Here is a 10748-nt window from a genome sequence, read left to right on the forward strand (position 1 = left end):
CCTTCATGTCTTCTTTTCTTTTCTTTTTTAAAAAAAATTCAACTTTATGGTATTTTTTCAGTTCCAGATTCTGTCACTCATTGATTCTCCTGATATTCTTACCCTTTTTTCCCCTCCAAATGAATTTTGGTATCATTTTTTCTTAAATCTAGCTTTATAAAGTGATCCTTTTAGTAGTTTGATTGGTAGAGCACCAAATAAATAAATTAAGGTAGTTTTTTTTTTTTTGGCATATTGGCTTGGCCTACCCATGAGCAATTAATATTTCCTCCATTTGTTTAGATCTGCTTTTATTTATATAAAGCATGTTTTTTTTATTGTGTTCAAAAAGTTCCTGTATGTGTCTTGTCAGGCAAAATCCAAAATATTTTATACTGTCTGTAATTATTTTAAATGGACTTTCTCTTCCTATCTCTGTTTCTGGTGGATTTTGTTAGTAATATACTAAAATGCAGATGATTTGTCTGGGTTTATTTTATATCCTACAATTTTGCTGAGGTTGTTAATTGTTCAATTTAACTTTTAATTGACTCTAGGGTTCTCTAAATAAATCATTACATCATCTGCAAAAAACAATAGTTTTGTCTCCTCTTTGCCTATATTTATTCCTTTAATTTCTTTTTTCTTGTCTTATGTTACAGCTAGCATTTCTAGTACAATATTGAATAGTAATGGTGATAATGGATATCCTTGCTTCACCTTTGATTTTACTGGAAAGACCCTTTAGTTATTCCCTTTACAAGTAATATTTACTCTTGTATTAAGACAGATACTATTCATTATTTTAAGAAAAAACTCCATTTATTCCTATGCTTTCTAGTATTTTCAACAGGAATAGGTATTATATTTTGTCAAAATATTTTTCTTAATCTATTGAAATAAATATGATTTTTATTGTTTTTGTTATTAATATGGTTAGTTTTATTTATAATTTTCCTAATATTGAGCCAGACCTGTATTCTTGATATAGCCTGATTATAATGTATAATCTTTATGATATATTGCTGTAACACTCCTTATTTTCTAAACTTTTCAAATGTTTAGCAGAATGATTGGTACAAACATTTTGTTACCACGACATTCCTATTGTGTAGTATTTTTTTCCTTTACAATAAAGTCAAAGTTGGCAGGTGAATAACATTATGTTAGGTAATATCCTAGTACTTTTTAAACACTCTAAAAATAGTACCTTTGTCTAACATGACACTGGTCTCCTAAGGATTTTCAAGGACTTCATGAGTAGTTTTGAGGCAGGGAAAAACCAAGATACAATATTTAGTAAAGGTCATTCTCCCAGCAAGAACCAGAGATTATAATAAAATTCATCGTTCTAGTTATAGGACCATAGGATTTAGAGTTGGAAAAGTCATTAAAGGTCATCTATTCCAACTTCATAATTTTACATGTAAGCAGTAGTATCTCTGTAATGTGGGGAAATTGCATGCTGGGAAATGAAATTCTTTGGTCCAAAATGGAAACTCTTGACTTGCTATCAGAAGGAAATGTTCACAGGGACACGGAGTTGACAAAGAGATTCATTGTATGGGTTTGACTTGAGTGCAGACAGAGCAACACAAGGAGTATGAACTTGGTTGGGTTTTTTTTCCACTTTTGTTTTGACAAGGAGAGAGAGGGATCTCTGGATACCACAGCCCTTGTTGCTACTACTAGATTTCTGCTAACCGAAGGCTTCTATTGTAGACTGTAACTACTACAAAAGAGGAAATTGAGGCCATGTGAACTTAAATGGCTTGCCCAAGTTAAATAGGTAGTAACTGGCAAAGCTAGAATTCAAACCCAGGTCCTCTGATTCCAAGTCTAGGCTATCTCCTGTTTTTCTCATGTAGTATATATACATAATGTTTTAAGACACATTTCCAATCAAATGGTACAAATTGCAGATGAAGACTCCACTTGGGAAGGGTTGAAAAAGTTCCCTGTTTTCTATACCCACATCACCAACTCCATCTTCTGTCTGCTCTACGACTAGACATTCTCCGGCTGGATATGGACAGTATTTTCTATCAGATTTCTCTGTTCCTAAAAGGTGGTGTTTGTTTAATATCTTCCTTGGGGCAAGTCATGGAACACTTTAAATAACAGATAACTGATCTAGTTTTGTAATTTCTTATTTATCTCACTTTGTCAACTTCAAGGGAACGCTAGTCTATTCTTTAAAATAAGTGATTCACAGAGGGTTTTCAACCCAACAACCAGTAAAGGCTATTGTTGCCCCCATTACCCTTATTGCTCTTCCAGAAATAAATTCCTACAGTTCATTTTATAGGCATTGCTTACAAAATAACTAGTGGAGCTCTGTCTATAAGTCTAACTTCTCAACATGAGAACAGAAGGAAAGAGAGTATGGAAAAAATCCTAAGGAAATGGTGGTCAGATCAGCTTCATTGTCTTACAAATTCACAAGCACCAAATTCACAGTCACCAAGCTGTTGTTAATAGGTTATTAGCTTTTGTATCCCCTTAAAACTTTCCATTACCCTCTGACCTGGAGCTTGTGGAACACTGTTCCAAAGATGTTAATTTCCTAATTTCATCATAAAGGTTGAAGACAATTTGGATTGGTCAAATTGATTCATTCTATATATAAGAAGACCTTTCATGATGCCACAGTTATCGATTACATTGTGTACAGGAATTCCACTGCTAGGCTTATACCCCAAGGAAGTCATTGATAAGAAGAAAGTCCTCATATGCAACAAAATATTTATAGCAGAACTTTTTGTGATAGCAAAGACTTGGAAACAAAATAAGTGTATTATAAGAAATGATGTGATGAATACAGAGAAATATGAAAGACCTACATGAAATGTTGTAAAGTGAAGTGAACAGAGCCAAGACAACAATATACAGCATAACTGAAACAATGTAAGTAGAAAGAACAGCTACACACCCTCAAGTCAAAAGTGAATGTAACAAAATTATAAAGATTAAATAGGACTTGAATGAAGAGATATGAAAGAATACACCCAACTCTCCCTTTTGCAGGGGTAGAAAGTCCACAGATATTACCCAATGCACAAATTGTGTTACTTTTCCAATATATTGCTCAGGTGTGATGATTTTTCCCCTCTGAAAAATACTATTTGTTACATGGGATAGCTTTCTGGGAGGGAGAAGGAGAAGTGGAATGATACTGGAAATAACAATGATGATGGAAGAAATAGAAGACAGTGAGTACCACTAAAATGTTTGTCTCTCCTGAGTATTTATTACTCTTTCTCCATAAAATTGTACTCATCTATTTGGATTCATTTGAAATATACAATTAAAGAAAATAGCATATTTTAATTAACATAGCAACAGATCTCATAATTTTAAAGACAAAGAAGAACCTAAACTTTTAAAGCTCATTTTCAGAATAATAAAATTTCTTTTTTAAAGCCCATCATTGATTTGAGATACAAAATAAGAATACACAATGAATTAAGATGATATGTTCTCTTCTTACATTAGGGAGTCATTCTGTGACTTGAGGCTTCCCTAGTACAATAGGATAGATGTTAGATTAATCCTGAACATGCAAAAAGTTTATGCAGTAGCTGTATACTCTTTGACGACAAGTGTCATTTCCCCCTTTTTGTAGCTTAGTTCCTTGCAAGATGCACAGTTGGCACTTAATAAGTGTTTGTTGAATTACTATATTCCTAAAATGTTGTATGTTAGATTATTATAAATAAAGCAATATACAATGGAAACCTGCTTTTTAGTGGAATCATTTGGTTAATCCTTCTGTGAAATGAAGAACAACCCCCTAATTTATTGCTGACAAATCTGGATTGCCATCTATTGAGTTTATATAAATCTGTATATTATGCACAAGGAGGCCTAATGGGCACATCACAAGAGAGTGGCTAGGAAATTAGCTACCAATTTGCTTACACCTGAGTTCAAAGGTTAAATATGAGTAAAAGTCATACTTGATGTTTTGAAAAGAGGTGCTTACATATAAAAATATTGATTTAGTTTGTATTTAATGCAAAGATTTATACACTCACTTGAGAAAGGTTAGCCCAATTAAATTGATTGAGTTACTAGTGGCATATAGTTAGTTCACAAGTTGTTTGCAACAATACAAAATAATTTGTTTATTGAAAATGGAAATAATTGATAAAATTTCTCATTCCTCTAACATAAATTGGCATTCATCTTTAGCCTTGACTTGGAAGAGACCTTAAAGATCATCTAATTCAATTCATCAAACATTTATTAAAACCTTACATTCACACCATGTATATTTTGTATGTATATTTTTTTTTTGCATATTGTCTCTCTCATTAGACGGCTATAAACGCCTTGAGGTCAGGGCCACCATATCTGGCACATAAAAGTGCTTAATAACTGATGGACATCCATTATGTACTGGGCACTGTGAAAGAACTAGGAATACTAAGGAAAAAATGAAATAGTCCTTGCCTCAAGAAGCTTATCACAGTCACAGAATGTATCGAAGGAATTCATTAAAGTGTAATAATGATAACAAGACATTTGCTAAACACCCTGCTTCATGAGGAAGCCTTGTTTGTCATTCCCACCACTGATTCGGACCACATAACCCTTCCATTCATCACCCAGAGCATCAGCAGAAACTTCAGTGGCCATCCGTTTCTCATAAAAGATCCGCAGCTTTCTCTCATCATCAACTTCAATGAGTTTCTGACAGCCAGTGGCTGGGAAAGAGATGTTGAGCTTCATCTTTGCACAGCCATCCCAAAGATAGGGGTTCTTAACATTTTTTACATCATTAACCTCTTGAGAAGTCCGGTGAAGCAAGGCTTCCTCATGAAGCAGGATGTTTTGGCTCACGGACGAGTCTACCCGCTGCTCAGTAACGGCCATTCTTGCTATCGCCCTAGAAGAACTGGAGAAAGAAAACATAAATCTGTCAGGGGCTGTATTGTGGATGCCAACCTGAGTGTCCTCAACTTGGTTATTGTGAAGAAAGGTGAGAAAGATATACCAGGACTGACAGATACAACTGTACCTTGTCGCCTGGGGCCCAAAAGAGCTAGCAGAATCTGAAAACTTTTCAACTTGTCCAAAGAAAATGATGTTCGACAGTATGTTGTGAGAAAACCCCTCAACAAGGAAGGTAAGAAACCCAGGACTAAGGCTCCTAAAATTCAGCATCTGGTGACTCCTCGTGTTTTGCAACACCAACGTAGATGCATTGTTTTGAAGAAGCAACAGTACCCAGAAGAACAAGGAAGAAGCAGCAGAATATGGTAAGCTTTTGGCCAAGAGAAGGAAGGAGGCTAAAGAAAAATGACAAGAACAGATCGCTAAGAGACGTCATCTGTCTTCCCTAAGAGCCTCCACCTCGAAATCTGAATCCAGTCAAAAATAAAGTTTCTAAAAATGGGCTAGAAATAAATATCTTTTGTCAAGTTGGAAAAAAACCCTGTCTTCATTCTATAATTTTTTAAGAGTAAGATTCATATTTTATTAAGATAATAGTTATTGAAGTAGAAAGTTCAAAATAGCTTTGTTGAATTGAAACTTATTTTAAAAATATATTATTAGTATGGAACTTTGGTTTTGGGGAATTCTCATGCCCATCAGGAGCAGCTAAGTGACCCAGTGGATAGAATACTTGGCTTGGAATCAGGAAGACTCATCTTCCTGAGTTTAGATCTGTCCTCAGATGCTTATCAACTCTGTGATGCTAGGCAAGTCACTTAACCTTGTTTGCCTCAGTTCCTTATCTGTAAAATGAGCTAGAGAAGGAAATGGCAAACCACTCCCTGTATCTGTGCCAAAAAAAACCCTAAATGGGGTCATGGAGAGTTGGACATGATTGAACAACAAGAATAGTATCTGTTAGGCTGGCCTATGTGATATTAACTTAATAAGCATTTATTAAATACCTGTTATGTTCAATGCTTTGTGCTAGGTGGTATGTTCTGAAAAGCTAAGTCACAATTATGTATTACATTCACAATTCTAATCAATCAATAGACAGTTTTTGCAATCACTATCATCCAATAATAAATGGGAGATCTGTCTTGGAATAATGTTAACATAGGTGTTTGGTATAGTGTAGTGGCAAGCATCCCAGTGTCCCCAGGGTGGCTGCCAACACAGGTTCTTGGATCTGCTTTGATAAAGGAAAGCAACTCAAAATGGGTTAACAAGCTTACTTTAATCAATCAAACATATATCGTTTACCTAGTTCAGGCAAAAAAGGTCAGCACCCCGAACTTCAGAGTATGCAGAGGTTACAAGCATAAGTTACAAGAACATTTCAGCAGACAGGCCTCCAAACTGTCCAACCATTACATCCATACCAAATCACAGTTTCCAGAGAGGGAAGCATCAACATCTGGGTTTTCAAAGCCGGGGGGCTCTCAACAACGGCTGCCCAGAGTCTCATCTGGTCAAATCACATAACACTTCTCAAAGTGAGCCCCAAAGCAAAGCCTCACATCAGGGCTTATATAGCCTTCTCCTGGCTCAGAGAATGTAACAACCTTCTTGACCCACTGCCCAATCACAAAGTATCTCCTGGGAAACAAGCCTCCCATCACAGGCTCCCCACAGGTGCACTTAACCTGGGGGCAGGAAAGATCTTAAAAATTTACAATCCCAGGGACCCCATTTGTTGAGGGGGGGAATGATGGGGAGCTTGTGCTCAAGCCCCACCCTAAAATATTGTTTTCTGTGTTTATTGTGTGCTATCCTTGTTATATTGTTGTGAAATTCTGTTGACACCAGTTATTCCTAATGTATTTTTGCCAAGTAAGGGACATGAAAGATCTTGGGGCCAAATGTAAGGGTTATGGGATTTAAAGATCTTCCATGCTCCGTTGGACTTGCTGATGTAGCAGGAAGGGGTGGGGCAAGAGGAAGTGGAAGCCAAGCTAGAGTTCCTTCGGTGACTGGCAGCGGCAACTGCAGCAGCCAGCAGAGGCAGCAGCATTGGTAGTGGCTGAGGTGGAGGTGGAGGCGCGAACCCCCTTTTTTTGAGCCAACTAGAATTTCTGCTAAGGACTGCCAGGGACCGGAACTGTGGGGGGCCAGAGCTGCTGGGAGCATGCTTCCTAGACGCTGAGTAGTTGTTGTGAGTGGGGAGAGGAGGACCTTTGTTTTAAAGGCTTGAGAATGTGGGTGCTTACTACATTATCTATGTGTGCCAATTTTGTAACTACTATGATGGCTTTGACTTCCTGGTTTTGGGACTCAGTTTTCTGGTGTTTTAATAAATTTTCTAGCTTTGTCCCCCATGTAGAGAGCCTGGTATATTTTGTGATTAACCACATCAGCATATTTATAGTTGCTGTAGGCATTGTGAATATTGCATTGCTGATACATATAGGAGCCCCTTGAATATACATATAGTAGATTATAATTTTTCAGTTTATATTCTTTAAAAAAGTGCTTTTTAAATGGTTCCTATTTTAAGACTGGCTCTATGCTTACCCTGTGAGTATAACCATTCATTACTCTGTCATCTGTGAGAGTTCACAGATTAATAGTTTTTCAAGTTTCTTATATTTGCATTGAGCTTGTCATTCCAACCATCCTACGCTAAATGCAGAAATTATTTCTTGTTGAAGTCTCCATAGACCTCTAAATGCCTTAATAGATAAGTGCCACAATAGTAAAGAAAATGGTAAATTAATTTGAAATCTTCTTTAATACCAAAATCTGTCATTATTTTTAATATCTAAGGTTTGATCTAAGAAGTAAGGTTTTAGTATCTTAGACTTTTACCTAAGACTTTAGATTACAGATGATTTAGGTAGTATAAAAACTTATATGATAACAAATTAGTATCTCTCATCTGGGAATCTTAAAGTGCTATTATAATGTATATTCAGTTATTAGTGCTTAGCTGTTAGTAGCTTTTCAATTATAGATTGAATAAATGTAGTCTTTGAAGTAATTACTACTGACTGATAATTACCACTGTAGCCTGAAACGGAAGAAAAGAAAGCAGATTTATACAAATTAACTCAGAAAAATTATGTTTTTAAAAAACAAATATCAGCATATAGATTCTTTGAAATGCTAATGAGATGGAAGTCTTTTGCCACTTTCACAGATTACAACCGTTAGCTTCGAAGAATGAAAATGCCAGTTCTTTATGCAAGCATTGGCTTGAGTTTCTAATTTTACATTCTTCACAATGAATTATATAAACTTTCTTTCTTTGATGCTTATAGGCAGACTTAAACAACTTCCTCAGAGCTGACTGAGAATTTTAATACTAACATAGCATTCCATGGAGTATCAAGGTAGAAAGCACAGAAACAGCCTCTTCTAGCATACATAATACAACAAATGTTTATTTTGTTTTTACAGTGTACAGGTCACTGTAGTAGTACTGAAGGATATACAAAGGTTAGATTAGACTTGGTCCCTGTCCTCAAGGAGCTTATAGTTTAGGAAGGGGATAAGACATAATATAACACAAAAATCACATTGGAAAGTTATAAAATAAAGTGTCACATGGAGTTTGAGGGAGAAACTTTCAGTTCCAGCTCTGTCCTTACTATAAATATGATTTGGGGCAAGTTACCTAATTTCTCTGATCCTCAGTTTCCTCGTGTAAAATAGGGATAATATATGTGTGCTTCCTGCTTCATTGAATTGTTCTGAGGAAAGCACTTTGAAAACTTTACGCATTATATAGATGTAAGTTATTATTATTGTTATTATCTGTATTGGAGCAAGATGCTAATTGTTGAAGTGGTTGAATGATCCCTCTCCTAGTTCTTCACCTTCAATATCTTTGCAGAATTTGATATCATTAACCACTTATTTCTGTACATTTTCACTCCTTTGGGCTTTCAAAACAATAGATAGTTTCAATTTTCCTTCTCCTTCTATTATCAATCATTATTGTGGTCCCATGGCTGAGTCTTCCTTCTCTTATTCTTTAATATAGGAAGGCAGAAGTAAGATGGTAGAGCAGTATTAAGTCAAGCTTCCCAGAAAAAGACAAACAAACTTTAAGCAGATCTAGAAAATATATCAGACCAAATCCTGACAGGGAAATTAAAGAAGAGGTCACTGAGTAATTTTTCCAGCCCACATTGGCATAGGAAGGCAAACAGAGAGGTCTGTGGACCCTGGGAATGAGATCTGGCTAGGAGAACACCATGCATGCAACACTCCAACATGCACGGAAAGCTGATACAGCAGGGCAAGAGAAGGCCTCAGACGTATACCAGGGCATCTCGAGACCTGTACTGGGGCTCCACATGGGCACACGTGCCAACTGGGAGCTTTGTCACCTCCTACCAACTTCTGGGTCACAGATTCAGGATAGACGGCAGAAGGGAACATGCATCCAGGGGTGGCATTTGGAGGAAAGGAGCTGCTGCAGGTCCTAGGTTGAAAGGAGCAACTTCAGAATTAAACAGTAGCAGCCTCACTCCAACCTCAGTTACTCCAGTTTCTAGCCCAGGCTAAAGCTTACAAAGGAATAGCCAAGGCAGTAATCCTAGACCAAAGAGGAGCCTATAGTTCTTTACTCAGAACCAGCAGAGCTTCCTAGCTGTGTGATGGTGGTGGTGTCTGCTGTTGCTCAGATCCAAACGAAGGTAAAAAACTTGCAGAACTCAGACAAAGTGGGCAACAATCTGACTTTGCCTTGGATCAGACCACTTTAGGAGCCCAGAAAGTGTGAAGGTTCCTAGCTTGAGCTCTCCCTAAAACCTTAGAATAACATAACACTCAGTATCTCAAGAAAGTATCACTAGGATATGCCCAGATATTCTCTTCAGCAGTGTGCAGAGGGGCAAATAGTTGGCACAGTGAATAGAGCACTGGCCCTGGAGTTAGGAACACCTGAGTTCAAATCCAGCCTCAGACACTTAACAATTTATTAGCTTTGTGACTTTGGGCAAGTCACTTAACCCCAATTGCCCTGCCCTCCCCCCTCCAAAAAAAAAAAAAGAATAACTTAACCAGCAAAACTCAATATAATCCTCCAGGGGGAAAAATAGAAATATTTTTATTTCTAATATCTATCTGTAACGAAATAGAAAACTTCCCAACCATTTTTAATGAAAAGAGCTATGTAGAAACTTTAAAGTTTAATAGAATTTGAAGAACGTAAAAAATAAACATGAACAAACAATAATAAAGAATTAAGCATAAACTACTTAAATTCTAATGGGGAAGATTACATATGTATGTATATGTATGTGTGTATATATATGTATATATACATATACACACATATGTGAGTGTGAGTGTTGTTGTTTTGTTAATTAGTTATGCCCAACTGTTCAAGACCCTATTTGGGGTTTTCTTGGCAAAGATACTGGAGTGGTTTGCCATTTCCTTCTCCAGCTCATTTTATTACAGATGAGGAAACTGAGACAAACAGGATTAAGTGACTTGTCCATGGTCACACAGTTAGTACGTTTCTGAGGCTGGATTTGAACTCAGATCCTCTTGACTCCAGAGTCAGCACCTAGCTGCATCTATCTGTCTATCTATCCATCCATCCATCCCTCCCTCCCTCCATCCATCCATCCATCTATTCATCTATTTATTCTCTGTCCTTCCCTCCCTCTCTCTCTCTTTCTCTCTCTTCCCCCCTCTCTCCCTTCCTCCCTCCCTTTTTCCCTTCCCCCAACCTTATAATCATGAGAAGTTATGCAGGGGTTCTAATTGTTCTTTTATGTCTTTGATGATCTTAAGAGAAGGAAAGGGAGAAGGAAATGTGCTAGAGGGTGAAGGGAAAGGAAGTTTAGGGGAAATTACCTCACATAATG

The 10748-nt window shown here is 36.8% G+C and overlaps 1 protein-coding gene and 1 pseudogene across 1 annotated transcript in view; both read left to right on the forward strand.

Moving 5' to 3' along the window:
* The window catches only part of PPM1E (protein phosphatase, Mg2+/Mn2+ dependent 1E), a 212028-nt gene that overhangs the window by 35135 nt on the left and 166145 nt on the right, over positions 1 to 10748 (forward strand). The window lies entirely within an intron of this gene.
* On the forward strand, positions 4492 to 5747 carry LOC138153616 (small ribosomal subunit protein eS6-like; annotated as a pseudogene).

The sequence above is a fragment of the Petaurus breviceps genome, unplaced genomic scaffold (genome assembly GCF_028583685.1).
Source record: "Petaurus breviceps papuanus isolate PSGF00001 unplaced genomic scaffold, PetGlider_PUasm1.0 91023, whole genome shotgun sequence".
In the NCBI taxonomy this organism is placed as follows: Eukaryota; Metazoa; Chordata; class Mammalia; order Diprotodontia; family Petauridae; genus Petaurus; species Petaurus breviceps.